General features: G+C 47.3%; 1 long non-coding RNA gene across 1 annotated transcript in view; it reads right to left on the reverse strand.

Moving 5' to 3' along the window:
• LOC133142075 (uncharacterized) overlaps nt 1–25893 on the reverse strand; it is a 65497-nt gene extending 39604 nt beyond the window's left edge. Inside the window, exon 1 of the long non-coding RNA XR_009710158.1 lies at nt 25718–25893. This is a non-coding gene — a long non-coding RNA (uncharacterized LOC133142075). The remainder of the gene's footprint in view (nt 1–25717) is intronic.
• Nucleotides 25894–27500: the final 1607 nt, after the last annotated feature.

The following is a 27500-nucleotide window of genomic DNA, read 5'->3' on the forward strand; positions in this document are numbered from 1 at the left end:
CAACTCCCACCATTTACAGGCCAAAACGCGGCGTGAATCCACCCGATCTGCTCATAACCTTACCGAGTACTCAGGAGCTTGACTAGGAACCACGACCGTTGGTAAAACGCATAAAATGTCAAATGTAAATGTGATACTCATATCTTTAGTGTACCATTAGAGTGACCAGGTTTGCCTCTCTGGTGTAAGATGAGTCTGGTGCAATTGGCTATTAAACCCATGATGAGTTACTGACGCAGATGAATTACCATTTTGAGCATTTGGTGTCCCATTTGGAGGTGGTAACTCAAGCGCTGGCAAATACTGCCAGAACCAATCATACTGAAGATTCCTTTCATGACAAACTGTGTGAAAATGAAAGTAATGCTTTAAGATTTTAAGAGCCATATGTCATGTGTCAACTCTGTACCATTTCGAAGTCTGTCGGTATTAAATTGCAAGAGGCTTTTTGACCAGGGGCGCCCACATTTTTGCACACTACTGCAGCGGATGCTTTTTATCCAATGTGAGTTACAGTTGATTAGACTAAGCAGGAGACAATCCTCCCCTGGAGCGATGCAGGGTTAAGGGGCCTTGCTCAAGGGCCCGACGGCCGTGCGGATCTTATCGTGGCTACACCGGGATTAGAACCACCGACCTCGCGTGTCCCAGTCACGTACCTTAGACACCAGTCTACAGTCAGCCATCAACTCCCAGGCGCTTGATTGTGAGGCCCTCTGTCTAACGGTCGCTGAGCCGGAGTGCGACGGGGGAGGACAGGCTTGTTGACAGTATCAGTGGACAATCAGCCCACACGGCGATTACGGCTGTCGCTCGGTAACGGAGCCACCCCCAAATGCGATTAGTGACGTCGGGCAAATCCCTCTCGCGTCATCGCGTGGCGGACGCCCCGCTCCCTCTGCAAAGACGGATTTGCTCTCGCGCTGTCGAAGGCGACCAGAGACAGATGTCAGCGAAACGGCAGCTAATTGTTTGGGTTTAAGCCACCAAAACGGCACTAGGCACAGCATTCAGAAGGCTGCCGGTCCCCTGCTCTGAAAATGTATGCTAATGCATACCTTGGTTTATGTATTACCTTGAACGCAGATAGCATAGCTACCGCTATTTCGCTCGCTAGCTAGGTAGCTACTATAACATGACCAATCATTGGTCATGTTACTGATTTTGTGTGTGCCAAAAGGTTTTTGCCCGGTCTACAGGTCTAAATCGGGCCGAATGTGAATCGGTTGCGCTGAACAGGCTGATATTATTCGGCTGACACAGTGGCTTGGTTCTTTGCGCGGGGCTCTGGGCAGGGTTTGGAAAGATTGCACCATGCCGCAGAGGAATGGGTGGGTGGCAGCTGTGGTCAGTTCCCCAAAACTGTGGTTAAATGGAACATCTGCACCTCCGTTGCTTGGGGGTAAACAAATGGGGAAGTCACGGTAACTAAGGAGGCGAAAGCTTGTTTTGTGCTCGGTGATGGTAGATAAATTTTTCTGTGCACTGTGATGGGTGAAGACAACTTTTTTTTTTTTTGTCCTATGTGATTGGTAGAGATGTTTGCTGTGCTCTGTGATTGGCTGATAAATATTTTGTGCTCTGTGATTGGTAGAAACTAGCTTTTTTGTGCTCTGGGATTGGTAGAGGTGTTTCTTGTGCTCTGTGATTGGTAGAAACTGGCTTTTTTGTGCTCTGGGATTGAAGAAATCGGTCTCCGATGCCAATATGCCTGCTGGCCACTCATTCCCTGGATCTTATCAGTACTATAATCAGTTGGTACAGTGGAAGAATAGCGGCCCGGAGGGGGAGATCAGAAGCTACTTGAGTCAACGGACGTGCTGATTCAGTCACAGCAGGACAGCCAGTACATGACAGCCTGACTGATAGGTGTCACAAACGTGTCTGCATCCTCCAGTAATGTGTATTCAACATTCCTGATCAAGGCTTGGAATGGCATAAAAACTTATTACAGCCAAAGTTCCGGGTTCAGTCTGACCCTGCTGAATCCAAAATTCTGACACAGCTGCCATTTTGTAAATAGAGATCGTTTTTTAACCACGTTTCGGGAGACCCTCGTGTTTTTCTTACACCGGCGAGCAAACCCACCCAGCCGGGAGGCGATTTGAAGAGCAGAAGTCTGGAGAAAACCGTCTGGAGTTTCAGAGAGGAGGCCACACACGCTACAGTAACGGACCTTGATGCTGACATCAGTTTCGTCACAGTTGCACATCGAGGGCTGGGGTTCGGGTCCCGGCCCTGCCAAAGCCCAGGCTCACATGGGACCGGCGTAATTGGCTCACCGCTCCAAGGGAGGGACACGGCAGGGGTTGGTAGCGTCACCACAAAGGGACGGGGTCCTGTATCCCCGCTAACACAAATAATTGGTATAGACAGGGTACAATCGGCTACCAAATTTGGAGAAAAGGGGAAAAATTTGAAGCAAGAAAACATGATTTCTTCTAGACAACTGAGACGACTAAAATAACTTGCAAGAGATCATTTCGGAGCTCCGGAGACAAGCCCGCAGAGGAACAGTGATTTCTTCTGGACAACGGAGACGACTAAAAGGACTGGGTAAGAGATTTGGCTTTTTTCTTTAGAAGCTGGGCTTTTAACAAAAGTCCTCCTGGTTAAAACCATCTAGAAGGGAGACTTTTGGAGAAACACTGACATCGTAACTGGCAGTAGTTTAATCCCAAGGCTAAGCGAGATCCAATTGAATTTCTATCAAACCGAGAACATATGGTTAACCTACACCGACTGACGGATGCTGCTGCTCTTGGCCGCTTGTTTGCCCCAAGCGTCAGCGAGCACACTTCCTTCCACAACACGGTTGCAGGGAAAGGCATAGTCGGCATTAATCCAAAGCGCTGTACATTCACCCATTCATACACGCACTCACACACCATGCATGCAAGGCACCGACCAGCTCATCAGGAGCATTTGGGGGTTAGGTGTCTTGCTCAGGGACACATCTACACACCCAGGACATCAATCGAACTGGCGACCCTCCGACTGCCAGACGACCGCTCTTGCCGCCTGAGCCAATGAGACGACTGCTCTTACCGCCTGAGCCAATGAGACGACTGCTCTTACCGCCTGAGCCAATGAGACAACTGCTCTTACCGCCTGAGCCAATGAGACGTCTGCTCTTACCGCCTGAGTCAATGTCACCCCGCATGGGAGGAGAAGCACTTTGTTGGGAGTCCTGGGGACATGCTCAGTTGATTGGGAAAAGATTAGAGAGGTACTGATGTCTCCAGGGGAACGTCTAGCGGCATACGTGGCGAGGATATGGGACGTGTTCAGTTCCTACAGCGGCGTTGGAGATCTTACCCAGCAGGGTCTGGGGTTTAAGCTCTTGCGCTACATTCTGACTCCAGCGCACCCTAATTTGATGTAGTAGCAAAAATATGTAAGCTATATAACGTAAACCGAACTAATAACCCAACTAAACCCGTAAGTGCAACTGGGGGGAGGATTCATCACACAATACCTTTCTCTGTAAATCTTTCTCTTTGAAAAAATGAGAGATATGTGCCTGGCAGACAGGCTAGATGCTAGAAAGGCCCTCCCATTTCAATCCGAGCGAAGTCGTCATATGCTGGACATGTGGGGAGACTGGACACATAGCAAGACAATGCAGAAATTTCCATAGAAAACAGACAAATGGGGTTGTTTGTTTTGCACGTGGAATCAGCGGACACATGGCAACAAAATGCTCTCATGAGAGGAGGCTTTGCTATCGTGACCATCTCCAAACATGCACAAAATTCAAGCAGAGGCCGCACTTTTGAAAGGGGAGCAGGATGTGGTCAGTCACACCGAGAACAGAGTATGACTGGACAGGGCTGCAAGGAAGCAGAGAAACCAGTTGAGGGGGAAGTGTTGAGAAATCTCAAGTTCTATCAATTGTTTTACATGATTTTTGTCTTCCTTTCTTTTCGGAAGAATATATATACGGCTTTGTTCTCCGTCTGTCTATTCAGAGAAGCCATATGGAGGTTTCTGCGCTGCCCCGAGCAATGTTTGCCACCCACATCAGGAGTCATTTTAAGCCACAGAAAGGAATCCGGCATGTCTGTTGGGTCCATGCTCCAGATCTCATTGCATGGGGCCCGGGTCCAACCAGCACTGCATACAAGAACGAGTTCCAGCTACAAACAAAGACCTCATAACCACTGAATTCCAGAAATACCAGAACCTGGTTCCAGCAAATTATCATTCGGATGGTTTCTGGACGTTGTCGGAAATGAGATTCAAAGCCACCTCGTATCCATCCAACTGAACCAAAATTGCATTTTCTATTTTTAAGTGATACTGTAAGGCATTCCTCTTGGCTCAGGTAGTTATCAGTCTCAAATCTCCCGCCGCTGACTATTGCTGTAGTTTGTGTTGTTTAGCAGATGGCACCCAGGTTGTAGCGGTGATAAGATCCACAGGGAAGGCAGAGGCAATGGCAGGCGGCACTGAGAGACTGAGACGAAGACCAGTGTTACGAGGTGTTGCTCCAACGGGTAAGATTCTCCGTGTGACAGGAGTGACAGTAAGATTCTCCGTGTGACCGGAGTGACAGTAAGATTCTCTGTGTGACCGGAGTGACAGTAAGATTCTCTGTGTGACCGGAGTGACAGTAAGATTCTCTGTGTGACAGGAATGACAGTAAGATTCTCCGTGTGACCGGAGTGACAGTAAGATTCTCCGTGTGACAGGAGTGACAGTAAGATTCTCCGTGTGACCGGAGTGACAGTAAGATTCTCCGTGTGACAGGAGTGACAGTAAGATTCTCCGTGTGACCGGAGTGACAGTAAGATTCTCCGTGTGACAGGAGTGACAGTAAGATTCTCCGTGTGACAAGAGTGACAGTAAGATTCTCCATGTGACCGGAGTGACAATAAGATTCTCCGTGTGACAGGAGTGACAGTAAGATTCTCCGTGTGACAGGAGCTCAAACCCAAAGCAGGACGGCACCGGCACTGATGAGCAGTGTGTGCACGTGCACGGCTCCTCTGCAGATGAGCATTAACGGGGGTGGGGGCCTTTAAGAAACCCAATATACCTGCTGGCCACACATACTGATCTTATCAGCACTGGGATCAGTTGGTACAGTGGTGGAATAGCGGCCGGGCGGGAGGGACGAGGAGCTGCTTGAGTCGGCAGACGTGCTGGTTCAGTCACGGCAGGATGGCGGGCAGTGCCTGACTGATAGGTGTCACAGATGTGTCTGCATCCTCCCGTGGTGTGTATTCAACATTCCTGACCAAGGCACGGCATGGGACACAGAGTAATCACAGAGCACGATCCGGGCGCGGTCCGACTCCGCTGAATCCAGAATACGTTTCGCGCATGTACCGCCGTCCCTGTAAATAAATGTCGTTTTCACCACGATCAAGTTCCTGACACATTTTTGCGCGCTGTGATTGGTCGATTGGTATTTTGAGCTCTGTACAGTTTGTAGCAGTCCTGCCCGGCGACTGCCCGGGACACGCCCGTCAGCAGGGGGTCCCCGCGTGACAGAACGGGCCGGGGGTCGCTCCCCCAACCGAGCTCCGCGCTCCAGTCCTGCTCCCTCCCTTCCTCTCCTCCTCTCTTCTCTTTCAGACCTCCCTCCCTTCCTCTTCTCTTCTCTTTCAGACCGAGCGCACATCCCCCCCCCCCCCCCCCGATATGTGCCGTGCCCCCGTTCTCAGACACACACCACGCGCTCCTCGCCCAGCGAGACAAGCGCCCTATTGTCACCCAACAGGCAGCATGTGACTGCGTGACCTACGGCTCCATCCACCCCCCCAAAACACAACCACCACCACCACCCCCCCCCCCCCCCCCCCACCCCCCACCCCACACAACACGCAGAGCTGAGCCTCGTCCTCCTTCGCCCGGCCTGACAGCTACGCTTATCGACAAATGCAATCGACACGCCGCCGCCCCACCCTCGCTAAACGGCCCCCAGAAGCGCTCAGCGGGGGCCCGACCGGATCTCTCTGGAAGCCGCGCGACGCTCAGGCGAAACACACGCAGCACATGTGAAGGCCTGATTTACAGTGAAGGCCCAAGGCCACGAGCCTGGCTCGATACACAGAGGGAAGGCATAACATAACATAGCATAACATAACATGACATAACATGACATAACATGACATTATTGTCATTTGGCAGACGCTCTTATCCAGAGCAACGTACAGTTGATTAGACTAAGCAGGAGACAATCCTCCCCTGGAGCAATGCAGGGTTAAGGGCCTTGCTCAAGGGCCCAACGGCTGTGCGGATCTTATTGTGGCTACACCGGGATTAGAACCACTGACCTTGCATGTCCCAGTCATTTACCTTAACCACTACGCTACAGGCCGCCCCATAACAAAACATAGCATAGCATAGCATAACATAACATCACGGCAATGCTTGCCTTTTTCCCCACCACTAATGTGTAGCTAATGCTTCATTTACCAACAAGCTAGATGGTATCCAGCACCGTATCAAGCCTGGTTTTGGAGAACCCCCCCCAGACCACCGCCAAGACAACAGGGCAGAAGTGAAAGTTCCAAGCGTGGAAGAAGTGAAAGTCAAGCGGCAAGCTGCAGGAATCCCCAACAAGAGTGACTCAGCACTTTTCTTGTCTTTAAAGGGGTAGTTCGACCAAAAATGAAATTGAGATTTGGCAAGATATCTAGGTTATCCGATGCAGGTCACCCGATGCAGGTCACCCTGACATAACGGACGTCAACGCGCCCGTATTTATGCGGCACTCAATGCGCCAAAAACTCAACAGGAACATCGCTTTCCAAACAAAATGCCAAGTTTACTCATAAACATCCACAGAGCTTTAATTCGTTTAATCTAGAGTCACATCTCACAAAGTACTCCAAGTGTGTATACTCATTACGTGTACTTAGCAATTATGACCGATCTTCCTAAACTGTATCAAAATCATGAAAAGTGAAGAAAGAAGCTGTGGGCTTATCTGCAAATGGTTTATTCAGACCGTCGTGTTAATCAGTAAAAAAAAAAAAAAATCAGTTAAAATAATGAAAATGGGACCAATGATCAGTTGAAAGGGAAGGTTTTTTCATCTCAGCAACCACCACTTTCAGGAAGCAGCTAGGCGGAATCTGGTGATGTAGTGCATGGTTGGACACAGCGGCCAAAAGACCTATAGTTGAGGGGAACTTATATTATATTCATATTGACACTCTGATTGAAGTGAGCAGCGTTAAACATTTTGGACATATTTGGTAGCTTCTGATTGGACGGGATGCATTCGGGAAGGTCTTTCATTCGGTGATTATCTTCGTGGAACGGGCCGGCGGGGGGGGGGGGTTTAAAATGCCTCTTTGTGTGGAGAAGGACGGGGACACAATTAGACGTCCTGTCGCTCCAAACCCACCCTATCCTCTGTCTCAAGATTCAGGATGGAAAAGTGCACTTGTGTTGCAAAAGCATTGAGAAACATTAACAGTAACAAAAAACTGAAAGCTCCAATTTTGGTATCCGGGCTCTTGTCTCTGGACTGTTTTTGGTTTCAAAACTGGACACACAAGTTCTTTGTTGGTTTTTTATTTTTATTTTTTTAGTTTTTACCTTTTTTTGCTCTATGCTCTAAGTTTAGTGGGAGGTCTCAAATCATAGAGACGCAATAAAAGGGCGTAAAAGCCTCTCCCTCTGAGAGGCCAGGTCTGCTCTGCCAGTAAACTCTCCGGTTGTTGTTACTCCCGTTCCGACACAGCTCTCAGTGGAGAGGCCAGGTTTGCTCTGCCAGTAAACTCTCCGGTTGTTGTTGTTGGTTGTTGTTGGTTGTTGGTGTTGTTGTTGTTGTTGTGGTGGTTGTTGTTGTTGTTGTTAGGCCCTCTGTCCCATCTGTCCCGCCCGGGGCCCGATGCTGGAACTCAAACACAGTTTCCCCTTTTGTTCACCGAGCCGCGCTCGTGAAGACACCATCTCCATTTGCTGTTATTCCTCAAAATCTGTCATTTCAAAGCATTTTGTCTCATTCAGAGCAGGGTTTGTTTGAGCAGTTTATGGTAAATTATGCCCTTAATTATTCATTGTAATAATGTGTTATTTAGCCGACGCCTTTTATCCGAAGCGACTTACAGTTTATTAGACTAAGCAGGGGCCAATCCCCCATGGAGCGATGTGGGGTTAACGGCCTTGCTCAAGGGCCCAACAGCTGTGTGGATCTGAGTGCCTCCACCAGGGCTAGAACCACCAACCTTCCGGGTCCCACTCGTGTACCTTAGCCCTGAGGATGCTTATTCAAATCGGATCTCCAGCTGACATTTCTTTGCAGCCACAGCTGCAGACTGAATTAATTGACTGTGATGTGGGGTTCAGTCAATCATTAGCACGTACAGCTGTTTAGAAAAGTAAAACAAAATAAAAATATTAAAGTTTGGTGAGGAATGCGAGAACTAAAAACCCAACCATTGCCACCGCAGACCACAAACGTTTTCGGCAAACTATGTTTGATTTTTAAATGAACTTTCCATTTAGTTCGCCACCAACGCCTTTTTAATACAAACGGATGCGACTAACAATGCTAGCTAGCTCATTAATGCTTTTTAAAATATAAATATTGCATTGATTAAAGTGCATTATAACAGCCAAATGATTACTTGTGTTCTTTTGGCATCATCCCCACCGGTGGCAGCCATTTTTGTTTTGCCGCGCACTACCTGTTCAAACTGTCAACGAGCGTTAGCTAACCTTCCTGGCGAACAGAAAAAAAAGCGGTTCAATATGCCGGGGGAACCGTAGCTACCGTTAGCGAAGGTTCACAGTCTTCGACGCGCATCTGATTGCCTAAGAGCTGAGAGGAAGTGAGCGGAGAGGGAGTGGCTTGGGGGGCAACTGTCACTGAGCCAGACTGTTCTGACACGGCCGACACCACGAGGAGGAAGTTTGCATTCAGACGTTCCTCATTCTGAACCGCTCTGAGATAATCCGATACCGCGTGAGTCGAGTGTAGAGGTCAGGAGCCCCGGACACACGAGGGCCGCAGTTTTCACCTCAAAAATTGTCAACGAATCGAGACATCGGGGAAACCGGGTGAGATGGATCGATCAATATAAGCGCCGGGCAAGAAGAAAAGGCGGCTGACCCCGCGGCTCCCTCTCTTTGAACAGCGGAAGACTTTCAAGCATTCATTCATAATCGGACTGAGCGTGGCCTGAAAACGCTTCCTTTATTGGCTACAACAAGGGCTGAGCGCACGAGCGGGCTAATGCGTACCATCTGTACGTACGTGACGCAGACGTTTTTGACAAGAGAATACCTTCACCCGTCATCGGTTCAGACGCATTGTCAGAAGCGCATTCGCTCGCCGAGACGAACGGCGGACTGAAGACAAGATGTATCCGATTTAACGTCTCAATATTCTCAATCTTAAACCCTCGGGTGAAACAAAATCTCCAGTGTCATTCTCCGGCAAAATGCAGACCCTCAAACTTTGGAGAAGTAGAATTACTGTACAATTACTTCAAATCGCAGTGGCTACACATTTGCTAGAGACCTAAAATATGGATGTAATTTCCTTTTTTTTTTACAGTTTTTAATATTTGATGAAAATAGTCCCGGCTAGATTTTTACAAAATCTTTGCAGCTTCTCGAATCAAATGCATATAGAATCACAGGCAAACAGCCAACGTAAACGTATCAGTAATGTGATCATTACAGTACTTTGTAACGAGTCGCTGGGCTCGTTAGCAACATGACAGCTGGACGACTTCACGGAGTTCGCCAACATCTGGCACAGCGGGTATCATCACCCTCGACAGCCAGAACAACCCTGCCGTTAGCCGAGGACATGAGGCCCACCCACTATATAACTATAACTATAATCTTAACTATAACTGTAACCATAACCATAATAATGTGAGCATACACACCAATAACTATAACTATGACTTTAACCATAACTATAGCAATGTGAGAATCCACACCAATAACCATAACTACAACAATGGGAGAATCCACACCAATAACCATAACTACAACAATGTGAGAATCCACACCAATAACCATAACTATAACCATAACCATAACTATAACAATGTAAGAATCCACACCAATAACTATAACTATAACCATAACTACAATAATGTGAGAATCCACACCAATAACTATAACTATAACCATAACTATAACAATGTGAGAATCCACACCAATAACTATAACTATAATCATAACTAAACCAATGTGAGCATCCACACCAATAACTATAACTATAACAATAACTATATTGATATGAGCATCCACACTGATGAAACATAACTGTAAATCAGTAAATGGTCTCTCGGCTATGTCATCCACCATTTTGAACGTGACGCCCTGTAAATTTGGATGGATTTTGATTAGCTGTCACTGTTTTATCGTTCATGCAACTGAAAAAAAAAAAACACTCCAGTTAAATCTGGATGGCCTGTAATCTAGCTACCTGTAATTGCTGTAACTCTTTTATGTTTCCCAGGCTCAAACAGACATCAGAAATAAGGTCTTCCTGCCCCTCTCATAATCATAAAACAAACTGAAGCAGGCCCCCAAGGGGAGACAACACTGATTCACCCCTAATTATTCGGCACGTCGATCACTCATACAGACATTGACATTGTCATAACAACCTGTGGTGATGGCTGTCACTCAGCTCTCCCGCCCCTATTGTGCCCTGCAGGAGCAAAACAAGTCTGCCCAACTGTTTCCACAACAACGCCAACGAGAAAAAAAAAACACACGTTCAACGGCAGACTGCAACGAGCCTTCCCTTCGTTGCAGGAAGTAGGGACCAGTCTGCGTTTACAGCGACTGCAGCGGAAGCCAGTCTTCATTTAATTTTCTCATGGGGGGCCTCACTGACCTCAGGAGTCACACGCAGACAGACACACAGAGACGATCTCTCGGGGCTCAAACCAGTAGCTGCTGCTAATTATTTTTAACTGCAGTAGTCCCCCCCCCAGAGATAAAGGTGTGAATCGTACAAAATGCTAGACTTCTTTCTGTCTGGGTTTTTAGAGTTTAAAAAAAAAAAAAAACCCATTTCAAATATAAAGGTTCCTGTACAGAATTTGGAGTAGCAGGCCATCTTTCAAAGGAGAATTGTCCCCATTATGAATGTCAAACAAATGATGCAGCAGTGCAAATGCATGTCAATATTTTATGTCAGCCAGCTGTAAGAGCACAGAGTTCAATTTTTCCATCGTACACTCTCAGAAATTAAGGAATAAAAAGTACCTAAAAAGGTACAAATGATTGTCGCTGAGGCGGTACCCTACGGGTGCATATAAGTGTACCCCTAGCCAGCAATAAATAACTAATTTACAGCTTGCTTTTGCTTGGAAAATGTACTAATATGTACCCAAAGAGAACATTATGGTACTTTCAGGGTACAAAAACGTACCTCCGCTGTCACCATTATTTGTGATAAAGTGTAATTGGTTGCTAGCCAGTTATTGAAACGCAACGACACAGCCTGATTTATTCTAATGAACAACCACCATTGGAGGGGACACAGCGCTGAGTTCTGGCTCTGTCTCTCTCCTTCAGTTGAAGCTGAACCGTGCGTGTGGATCGCTCGGAGGTGAAGCGGTGGATGGTGAATATTACATTGGCGCTTTTACGCAGCGTGTGGTAGGCCAACTGAAAGAAGTGGCCACGTCCTGTACACGGCCGGATGCGGCTGCAGCCGAAAAGAACAAGTCCACTCCCACACCCTCACACACAGACTGTGAACAGGTCCACACACACACACCCTCACACACAGACTGTGAACAGGTCCACACACACACGCCCTCACACACAGACTGTGAACAGGTCCACTCACACACCCTCACACACAGACTGTGAACAGGTCCACACACACACACCCTCACACACAGACTGTGAACAGGTCCACACACACACGCCCTCACACACAGACTGTGAACAGGTCCACACACACACACCCTCACACACAGACTGTGAACAGGTCCACACACACACGCCCTCACACACAGACTGTGAACAGGTCCACACACACACAGACTGTGAACAGGTCCACACACACACCCTCACACACAGACTGTGAACAGGTCCACACACACACGCCCTCACACACAGACTGTGAACAGGTCCACACACACACGCCCTCACACACAGACTGTGAACAGGTCCACACACACACGCCCTCACACACAGACTGTGAACAGGTCCACACACACACCCTCACACACACCCTGTCGGTGCAGGGGAACCTGTAGAACAGGAAACCAACAGCATACCACAAAACAGGAAGTTGAACAAGAACAAGAATAAAGAAATGTTTTTTTTAAATTTTTTATTAACCTTTATTTATACAGTGAAGGTTGACTGAGCGAGCATGCTCTTTTGCAGCAACGCCCTGTTGTAAACATTATCCAGTGTGTTATATTAGGTCCTGATATCCATAAGACAACATTTGTGTGGTTTCAAGGACCAAAAACAATCTCTGGCAAGATGTCCATTCTCCAGCACTTCTCATGAGCTTTGCCAAGAACAGGCTGGCCTTAATGCTCATTGATATCAACGAACCTCTGTTCTGATTGGCTGGCTAGCTCCAACCACCTGAACACTGGCGAGCGCTTCGATTGGTTCTGGCTACAAGGTGGGCGGTGCTGAAGTCTAAACGGCTCATTTCTTCATACGGATAGTGTGGATTTTTTTGGGGACTGTGCGTTCTGATACTTTCACACTGTTTGTATCGCACCTTTATAATCCACATTCATTTTCCACAATATGGGACCTTTAGGGGCGGCATGGACGGTGCAGTGGGTAGCACTGCCGCCTCACAGCAAGGAGGTCGAATCCCGGTCGGCCGGGGCCTCTCTGTGTGGAGTTGCCATGTTCTCCCCGTGTCTGCGTGGGTTTCCTCCGGGTACTCCGGTTTCCTCCCACAGTCCAAAGACATGCAGGTTAGGCTGATTGGAGAGTCTAAATTGCCCATAGGTATGAGTGTGTGAGTGAATGGTGTGTGTGCCCTGTGATGGACTGGCAACCTGTCCAGGGTGTATTCCTGCCTTGTATTCCCGCCTTTCCCAATGTGTGCTGGGATAGGCTCCAGCCCCCCTGCGACCCCGTTCAGGATAAGCGGGTTAAGATGATGGATGAATGAATGAATGAATGAATGGGACCTTTAAGAAATCCCAGTGATGTTGGCGCAGAGTCACAGGGGGGTGGGGCCAGGGCGAGGGAAGGGAGATGCCAAGGGCCCACACCGAAAGTGGCCCCCCAGTTGAGCGGCGGTTGCGCAGGGTGACCCGGGGTGGCAGTTGGCACCCCCAGGGCCATTTTTTATTTAAACTTCATCTTACCAGGAGATTAGAGATTGCCACCTCGTTTACAAGAGGGACCGGACATACAGTATTTATATCGTAATCATAAACACAGGCCTGTAGCGTAGTGGTTAAGGTACATGACAGGGACCCACAAGGTTGGCGGTTCGATCCCCGGTGTAGCCACAAGATCCGCACAGCCGTTGGGCCCTTGAGCAAGGCCCTCAACCCCATATTTCTCCAGGGGAGGATTGTCTCCTGCTTAGTCTAATCAACTGTACGTTGCTCTGGATAAGAGCGTCCGCCAAATGCCATTAATGTAATGTAATGTAATGGTATCGACCAAGTCACAATCATAAACAGCGAGTAAAAGATTTTAAAAACAGGTGTACTTTTCAGTAAGAGTTTGGCATATGAAGTGTTTAAAATCTGAGAGTGGCATTAGCGTGTCCATGTTAGGCGGGCTCTGGAGACCGTTGCTGCGTTCGGGAGCCCTGGTGAGAACGGGGCGGAGGATGGTCGAGAGACACCAGCAACGGGCCGGATTCGCGTCTCTGTGACACAAACTGCACCTGCACACGGCTTCCTTTCTTATTTCTTGTTTTTGTTTTTTGAAGATTTGAGGACCAAAGTGAACCATTTCCAATGGCAGGTTGGAGGAGTTGGATTAGACATTAACGGACCAATCACATCGCCGACTTTCAGTTGAAGGCTCACATTTCCTCCCCAGCTACATTTCTCCAGGGCTCTTAGAGTACATTACAGTTATTTATTTCACAGCTTTGTTGAATACTCGATTCTGATCGGTCAATTCTGGCATCCTACGGGTCTGTTATTTCTGAATAGCAAACCGCTATGAGAAGCGGGATAATGTACAGCGAGCCAGTACCTTTCTTAGCTGACGCTTTTATCGAAAGAGACTTCCAGTTGATTAGACTAAGCGGGGGACATTCACCCCTGGAGCAATGTGGGGTTCAGGGCCTTGCCCAAGGGCCCAACAGCTGTGAGGATCTTATTGTGGCTACACCGGGGCTTGAACCGCCAACCGTCCGGGTCCCAGTCACGCACCTTAGCCACTTGGCCAACAGGCTGTCCAAAAGGCAAGATGTAGAAATTTCCGTCCATTCTACCCATGAGAAATGTTTGTTTGTTTTTCAGCAGTTGGCACAACCAAAGGCCCATAGCACCCACAACATGGCCAGACGTTTTTTCCATCAGGCTGCTTTTCCCTTAAGTCTACCCTCTCCTGTTAAACAGCAGGCAGTTACTGGACAGCTATTGGGCCCTGTTCATCTGCTGGCTGGGCGCAGCTCTGCTGGAGAAAAAATAAAAATAAAAAACTACAACTCCCACAATGTATTGCAGCTACCAGTGAATGGCGACCAGCTTTGTTGATGGTGTGAAAACAGAAATTAGTCCAGTTTCTGACATACCCAGCGAAAATGTAACCGGTGGACACTGTGTGTACGTCAACCCTCTCCTGTTGTCCTTCTCACAGCCAATCCCCATCTTTCCATCACTCTCTCTTTCTCTCGTTCCCTCTCGCTGTCCACGGGTTCTTGGCACGTCCTTCTCCTCGCCGCGGCGTTAGATTACCGCTATAAAAAGCATCGCGCCCCCAAACGCGCTCGGGATGGGTTACCGGCAGAGGAGGCACGTGTCACACACACTGCCCCGTCGTCGTGGGGACTGGGGATGACGGACAGGTGAATAAACGCGCGGGGAGTAAATTATATATGCGGCCGCGCGGTAATGACGCGGGCGGCTGATTGCAGCGCGGGATTCAGACAGAACAGCTAACAGGAGCGGCTGCCACTGTCAGCATGACACACACACACACACTCACACACACACACACAATCACACTCACACTCACACTCGCTCACACACACACACACTCACCCACACTCACACACACACACACTCACACACACACTCACACACACACTCACACACACACTCACACACACACACACACACACACACACACTCATACACACATACACACACACACGCACACGCACACACTCACACACTCACACAAACTCACACACACATACACTCATACACACACACACACTCACACAAACTCACACACACACACTCATACACACACACATGCACACACACATGCACACACACATGCACACACACACGGGCACGCACGCACACACAGACACACACACACACTCATACACACACACACACGCACACACACATATACACTCATACACACACTCACTCATACACGCACTCATACACACACACACACACTCATATACACACACACGGGCACGCACGCACACACACACACTCATATACACACACACGGGCACGCACGCACACACACACACACACATGTATACACACGGTCATGGGATTTGCGGTGGTGAATGAACCCCATCCAAAGTAAACACACCTTTCCCCTGCCAGGAGGACTGGCTCCAGAGTCCAGTGTCTGAAATACCCAGGGGAAATGTAACAGTTAGATTTCATTATGCATTTACTGGACACACACACACACACACACACACACACACACACACACACACACACACACACACACACACACACACACACACACACACACACACACACCTCTCTGCTGAAAAAACCAGCTCAAACTAGGTTTTGAAACAGCTGGTAGCGAGTTGACCAGTTCAGACCAGCTCTATACTCCTTTTCAAACTCTACCTTAGTCCTCCCTCCTGATTTCCCCTGCCCCCCCCCCTTTCTGATATCCCTCTCCTCCTTGTCTACTCCAAAAAAACAAAAACAAATGGCACTTATGATGACGACTATATGTTTAGAACAGCATTCCATGTGTATTTTCCTAGTTATGGATGTGATGCTTTGACTTGTGGAAGAACCTACGCACTTTGGATCAAAAGCGTCTGCCAAATGACAAAAATGTAAAATGTATACTCTAACATGGTTTGACCAGCTCAAGCTGTGTTTTGAAACCTCTGGTAGCTGGTATTTAAAGCTGGTCGCGGCCGGATTTTACACCAGGGCGGGCGTTGCAGCTCCGGCCCTCACTGGCGTGGCGAAAGGGACGGTAACCCTTCAGAGAGAGGGTCGAGTTCCCTGGCTTTGGAGGGCCCTGCCCCGCTCTCAGATGTCCGTTGAGGATTTCCATTACCTCTGACGGCCAGGGCTCCTGTCGAAGGAGCGTCGCTCCGACCGCCCCTGTGACCATGACGACCGTTTTATCGCTTATTTACCAGGGCTGACATTCTGTCAGCAGCAGCCCCGGCGTTTTTAATACTGCTTAATGAAAAACAGCCCATTACCAACCAAGCTTGTGTGTGTGTGTGTGTGTGTGTGTGCGTGTGTGTGTGCGTGTGTGTGTATGAGTGTGTGTGTGTGTGTGCGTGTGTGAGTGTGTGTGTGTGTGTGTACGTGTGTGCGTGTGTGCGTGTATATGTGTGTGTGTGTGACTGTGCGTGTATGAGCGTGTGTGCGTGCGTGTGTGCGTGTGAGTGTGTGTGTGTGCGTGTGTGTGTGTGTGCGTGCAAATGTGTATGTGTGTGAGTGACTGTGCGTGTGTGTGCGTGCGAGTGTGTATGTGTGTGTGAGTGTGTGCATGTGTGCGTGCGAGTGTGTATGTGTGTGTGAGTGACTGTGCGTGTATGAGTGTGTGTGTGTGTGTGTGTGTGTGCGTGTGTGCGTGCGAGTGTGTGTGCGTGACTGTGCGTGTGTGTGAGTGTGCGTGTGTATGTGAGTGTGTGTGAGTGTGTGCGTGTGTGTGCGTGTGGCTGCAAGACTGTGTGTGACTCAGCATTAAAACCCAAAGCTTATTAAAAAACGGGACTGCTTAAATCAGATCTGATCTTTGTTGGCTGGTACGCACACATTAAAACACAACAGCAGCGGCAGCATTAACAAACGAAAGTAAAATGCAACCCGGATTCTAGGCCGGGGAAAAATACAGAACTACCGTCTGATCATTTTGAGAAATGCTAAATTACACCATGAAAGGACATGTGACTATTTTCATAAATAGGAAATGTGAATAAATAGATGCTTCATTCACATATCTGAAACGGACCCATCTCCCTTAGAGATAAGAATGAGACCATTCTGAGCCGAAAACCGTGGACTACAAGCTTTCCTTTTTCATGGACTTTTCTCCTGACCGCACAAAATCCACAATCTACAAAAATAAAATACTTACACCCACATAGTTACACAAAATAAGATGATTTTATTATTTTTTATTTCAATTATCTTATAAAATATCTATTTTACAATATAAAAACATGATCTAATAATATATAATTACCCCATGACTGAACTGAAATGGCCCATCACGAGGACAGAATACACTGTTTGATGGTAAATGTTTAAACAAAAAAACCTTTGGAATAAAAATAATAGAATTATGCTATTGTCTTTTTTTTTTTTTTTTTCTGGAGGCCTTGTTTTCCACCCAACTCTGTTCAGACTCAATTTCACAGCGGGCAGCACCTATGAATGCCCAACTCCATGACCAGAAGATAAAGAACATCAAAATGGCATAAAAGCCATTTGTTCATTAAAAGACCCGCCCTGTGGTCACACAATATGATTTAATTCAACGCCACCGCATTGTCCCGGAGCAGGTGACAGAAACAGACCATTTCACGGCAGATACTTCAGCGTCACGCCGGTGATCTTATCCATGTTACTGACGGGCGCCGCCATTTTGTAAAATCTCGAGCCCCAGTCTGTGCAGTAGGGAAGCCGATGTGGCTCCTCCTCTAAACGCGAGAGAGAGAGGGAGACTGTAATCTGTCCCTGATTTCGTCCACAAGGTATTACTGCACGGTCGTAATAACACCATAACTTAAAGACATCCGGCACATGGGGAGACTTAGACGAAGAAAAAACACCAATTGTGACTATATTGACATATCGAATTATTGACTGTGTATTTTTACCATACGCTTACCATAGACTGTACACTGAAAGGGTGGCTGAAACAGCCATACTGGAGCCAACCGCAGTGGCACTAAGTGGTAAATAGTTAGCATTTATATAGCGCCTTTATCCACTGTACAATTGATGCTTCTCATTCATATACACACTCACAGACCAATGGCGATTGGCTCCACCCTTGTCAAGAGCATTTTGCGGGTTAGGCGTCTTGCCCAGGGACACACCCAGGGCGGGAATCAAACCAGCAACCCTGGTCGACTGCCAGGCGACTGCTCTTACCACCTGAGCCAATGAGACGACTGCTCTTACCACCTGAGCCAATGAGAAGACTGCTCTTACCACCTGAGCCAATGTCGCCCCACTGCTAATTAGCAGTGCCTCTAAACATCGCTTTACTGACTAACAGTTGATTAGACTAAGCAGGGGCCATGTTCTGCATGATCTAGACCCCCTATAGCAGTGTAAAGCACTTCCAACAACCATATATGACTGATTATTAATAGCAATGTAAAAAAATGTACAGCTCTTAAAAATGACTCACCATTTAATACATATTTTCCATGTGCTGTTGGGCCATGTACCGTGACGATTTTGTTATGATTACGACAACAACAGTTATTCTCATAACCGTTTTCGTTGGTGTTATGATCATAATAATGAATTACGACTGTTGTTGTTAATAGTATTTAGCTAATCCTACGTTTATAATGACTCATGGTCAGCAATGAGCGGCATGACCTTAGAGCAGGTCAGATTAAAGGAAGATAAATCTGACGTTCGGTGGCTAACATATCCCCGCTAATATGCTACACCTGACGATTACGTTCATTAGCTTCCTCTGCTCTCCTCAATGGCATTTAATGCAGTTTAGGCGGAAACGAGGAGCTACTAATTAAAACGTGTCTGTAGGGGGGGGGGGGAGAGAGAGACAGAAAGGTCAAACGACCCCCAGGCGAAAAAAAAATCTCATTATTTTTAAGGAGACGTTCGCCGCGGGGCTGAGACTCGAGGTTCCGCGCAGCGTGACCGAGCTATTCACTTTCCGCACAACACAAACAGACGAACCTGGTTAAATATGTGCATTCTGTGATAAACACTGAATATTCAGCGTGGATAAGCCATTGCCGCGATACGACAGTTTCGATGAGCAGTGAGTTAGAATAATTCTTTATGTATAATTCAGCGTTTTTTTGGGTTTTTTGGGGGGGCAAATGTAGTGTGTGGTTCCGTCCTCCATTACGGTATTGTGTCGTCTGGGTATGATTGCGCAATGTCAGTCCAATGCTTCCCAATGCAATAAACACATTTCACGCAATTCTCCTTTTCATATGAACACAAGGAGAAAATAAAATATCACATGGGCAATGCCGACTTCGGCAGGAGATTATTTAGGAGAATTAATTTTATGGATTATTTTTAAAGGACAAATGAATTTCAGCCAGATTGAAAAAAAATGGAAACCCTATTTTTCGCAGGATTATGAGATTTTTTTTGGATTGTGGGCTTGCGTCTGTTAACACGAGTGCATCTGAGAGACGGAAGTAACACTCAATGCCTAAAAGCTTTGTTTGAACCTGGATTATTCAATGATATCTAAAAACACTGAATACTGCTTTCATGTACTCTGTACACATTGAAGTGATTTGCTCCATCACTAATTCTCTCAGCTAATATCACCATTTGGACCTAAATCCCTTTAACTTCAGTAAATTCAGGAAATTAAATTAAATACCATGATAGAAGACAATATTGTGGGTAGACCTATTTATCCGTCCGCAAATGTAACTGAAATTCATTTCTCAAATTGACTGCGTTGAATTAGATTTTCAATCTTTCATAGAATCTTCTGATTCTAAACCTGTACACCAAGAGTCGTGAGGTGAGATTCATGAAGCCAAATCCCGGCCTTATCCATTACGATTCACCTGATCGAATCCTATCCTTATCCATTATGATCTGAAAGACAAAATTCATCAGTGCACATATTTGTAATGCAACAATGCCAGCAACAGTGCTGATCTAGGAAAACATTTCTCCCTGTCCATACATGAACCTTATCCAATCACTTATCCAAGACTCAGAGACTCTGTGTGACTGTTACGTCACAGTTATTTACCTGACGCTTTTATCCAAAGCGCCTTACAGTTGATTAGACTAAGCAGGGGCCAATGGCCCCTGGAGCAATGCGGGGTTAAGGGCCTTGCTCAAGGGCTCAACAGCTGCACAGATCTCATCATGGCTACGCAGGGGCTTGAACCACTTGTTTCCAGATCCCAGACAAACACCTTAGCCGCTAGGCTACAGGCACCTTAGGTGCTAGGTTACAGGCACCTTAGCCGCTAGGCTACAGGCACCTTAGCCACTAGGCTACAGGCACCTTAGCCACTAGGCTACAGGCACCTTAGCCACTAGGCTACAGGCACCTTAGGCGCTAGGCTACAGGCACCTCATCCACTAGGCTACAGGCACCTTAGACACTAGGCTACAGGCACCTTAGACACTAGGCTACAGGCACCTTAGGCACTAGGCTACAGGCACCTTAGTCACTAGGCTACAGGCACCTTAGCCACTAGGCTACAGGCACCTTAGTCACTAGGCTACAGGCACCTTAGTCACTAGGCTACAGGCACCTAAGCCACTAGGCTACAGGCACCTTAGACACTAGGCTACAGGCTGCCCGGATAGATGGCCAGGTTTGACTTTTTGTCACAGACAAGCAGTTTAAGACTCTGATTGGTCCATGCTCAGGAGTGGCCAGCAGACCAGCATGAGCAGAAGGGAGGGGCTTTCTCCAGATCCTATCTGATGCGTCCTTTCGCTTGCCCTAAGGGCTAACAGCAAGCGAGTGCCCATCCCCCCCCACCCCCCCCCTCCCTCCCTCCCATCCCTGGCTGACACACTTTCTCCCGTGGCAGCAGGCTACAGCCAATCAGAAGCTGCAAACAAGGCCAGGCCTTCAACACCACAGCCGGTAGCTGTCAGCCATCAGCAGGGAGCAGAGATTACTGTGGGAAGAGCTCTCCGCTTTTCAGCTGTGCCTCGACTAAAAACCGCAAAAACCTGCCGTAAATATGCTGACCTTCTCAGAAAAATGCAATCGTGCATAATAATCTGCAGCATTTTGATGTATTTTCCCTGATATATTTGAAATAAATATTACATTACAGTTATTTAGCTGATGCTTTTTTATCCAATGCGACTTACAGATGTTCGACTAAGCAGGGGACAATCCCCCCTGGAGCAATGCGGGGAAAGGTGTGTGTGTGTAGGTATGTGTGTATGAGTGAATGGTGTGTAGGTATGTGTGTGAGTGAATGGTGTGTCGGTATGTGTGTGTGAGTGGATGGTGTGTGTGTGTGTGTGTGTGAGAGAGTGGATAGTGTGTGTGGGTATGTGTGTGTGAGTGGTGTGTGTGGGTATGTGTGTGTGAGTGGATGGTGTGTAGGTATGTGTGTGTGAGTGAATGGTTTGTAGGTATGTGTGTGTGAGTGGATGGTGTGTAGGTATGTGTGTGTGAGTGAATGGTTTGTAGGTATGTGTGTGTGAGTGAATGGTGTGTAGGTATGAGGGTGTGAGTGAATGGTGTGTGTGGGTATGAGTGTGTGAGTGAATGGTGTGTAGGTATGAGTGTGTGAGTGAATGGTGTGTGTGGGTATGAGTGTGTGAGTGGATGCTGTGTGTGGGTATAAGTGTGTGAGTGAATGGTGTGTAGGTATGAGTGTGTGAGTGGATGGTGTGTAGGTATGAGTGTGTGAATGGATGGTGTGTAGGTATGAGTGTGTAAATGGATGGTGTGTAGGTATGAGTGTGTGAGTGGATGCTGTGTGTGGGTATAAGTGTGTGAGTGAATGGTGTGTAGGTATAAGTGTGTGAGTGAATGGTGTGTAGGTATGAGTGTGTGAGTGGATGCTGTGTGTGGGTATAAGTGTGTGAGTGAATGGTGTGTAGGTATGAGTGTGTGAGTGAATGGTGTGTAGGTATGAGTGTGTGAGTGCATGGTGAGTGTGCCCAGGGGGTATTCTTGCCTCTTTCCCAAGGCATGCTGGGATAGGCTCCAGTAACCCCTGTGACCCTGAATAAGTAGGTTAGATAATGGATGGATGTGTATATCAATATCAGAAAGCAATCATTTGTGCGTTCACCCAAGTGCTGTGAATTGTGGCCGTATCTTTTCCGTATCTGGATAAAATGCTCTCATTGCAGTATTTTGGTTTCGGCCGTTTCTCTGAGGTGATTAACCTGTTTTATTAATGAAGTTGCCATGGGAGACGGAAAACTCCAGGTGCATTGCAGTAACAGACACCATGACAAATAGGAGTTTAAAATGGTTAACATGGCTTTGGCAACAAACATGCTGTTGATTTTGTATTAGCGAGATACTCCTTTCGTCAATTAAATAAACTGAAATAAGGTATTATCAAGATTGGAAAAGACACCGCAAACATTAACAACAGATGCGCAAATATAGACAATATTGCCATTTTGGATGTCATATTCTTAAAAATATGTGCATCATGTTTAATATCCACATTTAGGATATATAACAGCACATTGGATTTTCAAAGGAGAGCCTTCAGAACTTTGCCACGATTAGTAATAATCATGTATGTAGTCATCACCCATCACAATCACTTCCATCATGATCACAGTTTATTTATTATTAGCGCAGCGAAACTAAAAGCAAGCATTTTAGCTCACAGGGCGGCCACAAAATAGCTGGTCCAGGAAGACGCACGGCTCAGATCCACCAAAGATGTGTCCAATGATAACTGCATGTCTGTTTAGCGAGTTCCCCATTTCTAAGCAGATAATTTGTGAGGTTTTGCACCTTCTTCGTGGGTGCTACAACACGAGACTGCCCCATGTCAGAACTACATCTGTTGGTAGATTAAGTTAGGAGATGCGTCTGAACGTACACTGGTGCAACAGGCTGCAGGTGAGGCGGGTTAACCGTGTGATCGACCGCTGTAATTGGTTAATGAAGTGCAGAGTAACGGTGAAAAACCAGCACACTGCATAGACCAGGGCTGCAGACCACCGCTGTATGCTGCATCCTCAAATAGCAAGCAAGCGAAAAAGTAAACTGTGGTTAACAATGGCATGCGAGCTACAAGTAGGCAGCCAGTGTTAAGAGCTGTGTCAGGTCAGTGTTGGGCTCCCACCGCTGGCCTGCGTGGGGGAACTCGCTGAACGCAGGGTCGAATTCCCACGTGAAAAGGTCCCCATGGCTGTCCCCCCCCACCCACCCTGGCCCGAATGCCGTGATGTTTCCCTCCGTTACCCATGGCGGGGGGGGGGGGGGGGTGATGGGAAACTGTGTCACGCAGACAGGGAAAGGGGGGGGGGGGGGGGGGTGAGTCGCTGTTGGCAAGCGGCCTTACGTAAAGAAGGAGCGGGCATCCAGCTATGAGGGGGAGATTCCTGTGTGCTTTGTCAGCAGTTATGTAATGCTCCGGTTGTTGCACAATGCAGACCCTGTCCCTCCGTGGGGGCTGGACGACACTGCCCGGTATGTGGGGCAAGCCCTGCTATCCCATGATGCCCTGCTCTCACAACCCCCCCCCCTCCCCGGCGAGAAAGCAGCAGGGCATCATGGGATAGCAGGAGGCTGGGGCAGTGTTCCAAACCGCATACTAGCATACTAGCTACTCGCACTAAACTTTCAGGCTGATATTCATTGAAACAGAGTGTGAGTAGTATGCCAAGCGTGTGGTTTCTTGGTGTCACTCACTTCCTGCTGTTCCTCGTGCCTTTCTCCTCCCTCCTCCTCATATTACACCCCTCCCAACTCGCACACACACACACTGAGAAACACACCTTACACACACGAATGTGTGCACGACACACCAGTGTATGCCAACAACACCAACGGCAACACGCGTAGCTGGCCTGTTTAAACCCACTCCCCAAACACCGTGTGTACACATATGGCTAAGCGAACATATCCCTGACACACCAACGCACACACAGAGCAACACAAACACACACCCAGCGAGCACATAAATCGCTCACACACGCACACTCACACCGACAATAACCCAGCAAACAAATACATCCATGCTCAGGCAGGCACGCACACATGCACACACATACTCTCACACACACACACCTAACCACACTGATGCAGGGGCACCAGTTCTCCCCAACTGTGCATGCAGACTCACTACTCCAACATCAAGCAAACACACACACACACACACATTGTACATGCAGACCCATGCTACGACGACATCAAGCACACACACACACACACTGTACATGCAGACCCACACTACACCATCACAAAACACACCCACCCACAGTACATGCAGACTCACACTAAATCAACAGCAGACACACACACACACACGCACTGAATGCTGATAACATTGGCTTGCAATTTGCCTTCCACCCCCACCTCCTTTTTTTTTGTTCGGCCTCGGGCAGACGCAGTACTCAGGACCGCTCTGTTGATACAACAAGCCGACCGGGCTCGGCGATCTGTAGGCGCGCAGAATGCACTGACACCGTGACAGAAGCCCCGTTATGCCAGGGCTCAGCAGTGGAGCTAGGCTACAGCGGTCAGGACCAAGCGTGAAGCGAGCGAGGGTGCGAACGGCTAGCTGAGCCAAGCCGGGCGAAACACTTCGCGGCGGCCGCTGCAGGAGACTGCGGGGCGCGGCGGAACGGACTGTGGGGTGACCGAAAGGTGCGTGAGTTTCGTTTTTTTTAATCAAAAAGGCCGTCGCGGGGAAGCTGCGAGGAAGCATCGCGCTGCGCTTTGGACATTTTGAGCAGTCAGTGGAAGCGATAGCGTAATGGACGAAAACACGGCGTTTTCCTTAAACGCTGTATCCAGGTAGGCTAGTTTCCGAGGAAACCCGACGCAGTGTTTTCACTGATTTGAGGTGCCATAGAAACAGACTGGCGAGCTAGCTATCATATTGCGTTTAATTAAATGATATAGCGAGCACGTCGTGGGACCGGTGCGATGTTTACTTTGCTAGAGCTAGGGAAACCGACGTCTGGGCAGATCCTTTGTCTGGTGAGGGCAGGTGGGGCTTGTGCCACAGGTCCGGCGAGTAAAGCCCGCTATCATTGTAAACCCAGCTGGCCAAATTGTTTTGCATTCGGAACCGTTTGGCGGATCACCGCAGGTGTGCCGAGTTGTAGTGGGAAGATATGTTATCAACACTCAGTATACACTGCTTGATGTCTCTTCTCATTTTGCCCCTTCGGTAACATAGGCTACATTCCGTGTTATAATCGGGTGTAATACAATCGTTTTTTTGTTTTCATTTGATGTGCCGTTTTGTCACTTTGAGCATCTGCCCCTCAAAATGTCTCTGCACAACGGCTCTAGAGTCTTTTCAATTTTAAGAATACGGTTTATGATTAAAATTCCAAAGGAACTTGAAAAATAATTTTAAAAAGCGGGCGCAAATATAAAACGGATGATTCCTGCCGTCCAACCGATCCTGGCGATATTACGCACAGGGCAGATACCCTCCTCCGAGTCAAACTCCACGGAGATATAAGAATTGGAGACAGCTTCCGCTTACCGGTTCCATTGAGTCCTATGGGAGCAGCTCAGTGGCGCATGAAGCCAGTTCATGGAGGCTGCCATGTTTGGCTATGGGCCTGTTTTCCATCAGATCATGCGCACTGGGCCTTTTTTCCCCCTTTTTTTTAGGCACCAGAGCATTCACACTTGGTACGCAAAGAGAATAATAATTAAGAAAATAATCTTATATCCTCTTCTGTGTGGCTCAGAAAAAAAAAAATGTTCCTGGATTAATATGACGATCTTTTAAATGTCTTTTAAAATATCATTTAAAAGTACCGCTTTTTTTTTTTTTCTGGCTCCAGAGGCTGTATAGAATGCAATACCTCTGGTGACCACTGTAGTTGCGAGCTTCTGGGGAAATGTCAATCGCAAGTCCGCTGACTAACTCCCAAGGCATGAGTTTGTCTCTTGGTCCTGTGATTTAGCCTACCAGCAGAGGAGCGGGATCCGTCATAAATACTTAACGGAAACTCACTCTACCCCGGTGGTTAACTGCAAAGGCTGTTGTGTGATTTTTATCACTGTAAGCTGCACTTCTTGATCATATGACCTTGGGATGAATTAATTTTTTGTCCAATATTGGGACACTGTATGTTTCAGTATGTCCTTTGCTGTTGCTAAATCTTAGTTCATTTCAACGCTACAGATTGTGGGCACATACGAAGCTTGCTTGTTTATTTATCATTTTAAATATATGGCCAATTAGTTGATTGTGACCATTTTGAAATCTGAAAAAATGTAGGGTAACAACAGGAAAATGCTTAAAAAAAACGAACCAAAAAAACCATATTAGTCTCATTACTATTGAAATCAATGCTATTTGGCGGCCATCTTGAAAACATTCAAAACCATTTCAGGTTCGTGGTTTTCTCAATGTCAAAACTGATATTCAGAACCATTTCAGATAACAACTAATGTGTTATGATAAAATTTGATAGGGACCGTCAAACAATGGATGTGCCATCCAAAATGCTGGTATCTCCTCATAAAAATCAATACGAAGCTATAAATATTTTCAAAATTGCTATTTTTATGTTCAGCCAAGCCTCCTACATTACATGGATATCAAACGTCCTGCATTTAACATTCCTGACTTTAAAAATCACATAACTTTTAGAAAGCATATTGTCTCCCCAAAATACCTGCCTTTTTGCGTCACATCCATAACGCAAAGTTATTGGGTCACATGTTTCCTGGCTTAACAATATTTTTCAAATTATTTTTCTTGCCCTTCCCCTCAGCCAAGAGGGTACTATGATAATATGTATAAAAAATGTTTTATCATGTAAGAAGAATAATGCTAATCATTTTGCGTCCAAATGTCACATCCATAACACTGTCTAGTGGCTAAGGACATGACTAAGAACCGGAAGGTTGCTGGTTCAAGCCCCGGTGCAGCCACGATAAGATCCGCACAGCTGTTGGGCCCTTCACCCCACATTGCTCTGGGGGGCATGTCCCCTGCTTAGTCTAATCAACTGTTAGTCACTTTGGATAAAACTGTCGCATAGTGGTTAAGGTAAATGACTGGGACACACAAGGTCAGTGGTTCTAATCCCGGTGTAGCCACAATAAGATCCGCACAGCCGTTGGGCCCTTGAGCAAGGCCCTTAACCCTGCATCGCTCCAGGGGAGGATTGTCTCCTGCTTCGTCTAATGAACTGTACGTCTCTCTGGATAAGAGCGTCTGCCAAATGCCAATAATGTAAAAAAACTATCAGCTATTATCATTAGTATTCATTTCTGTTCCTGGTCTGCCCAGATGCCAGTAACCCATC

The sequence above is a fragment of the Conger conger genome, chromosome 12 (genome assembly GCF_963514075.1).
Source record: "Conger conger chromosome 12, fConCon1.1, whole genome shotgun sequence".
In the NCBI taxonomy this organism is placed as follows: Eukaryota; Metazoa; Chordata; class Actinopteri; order Anguilliformes; family Congridae; genus Conger; species Conger conger.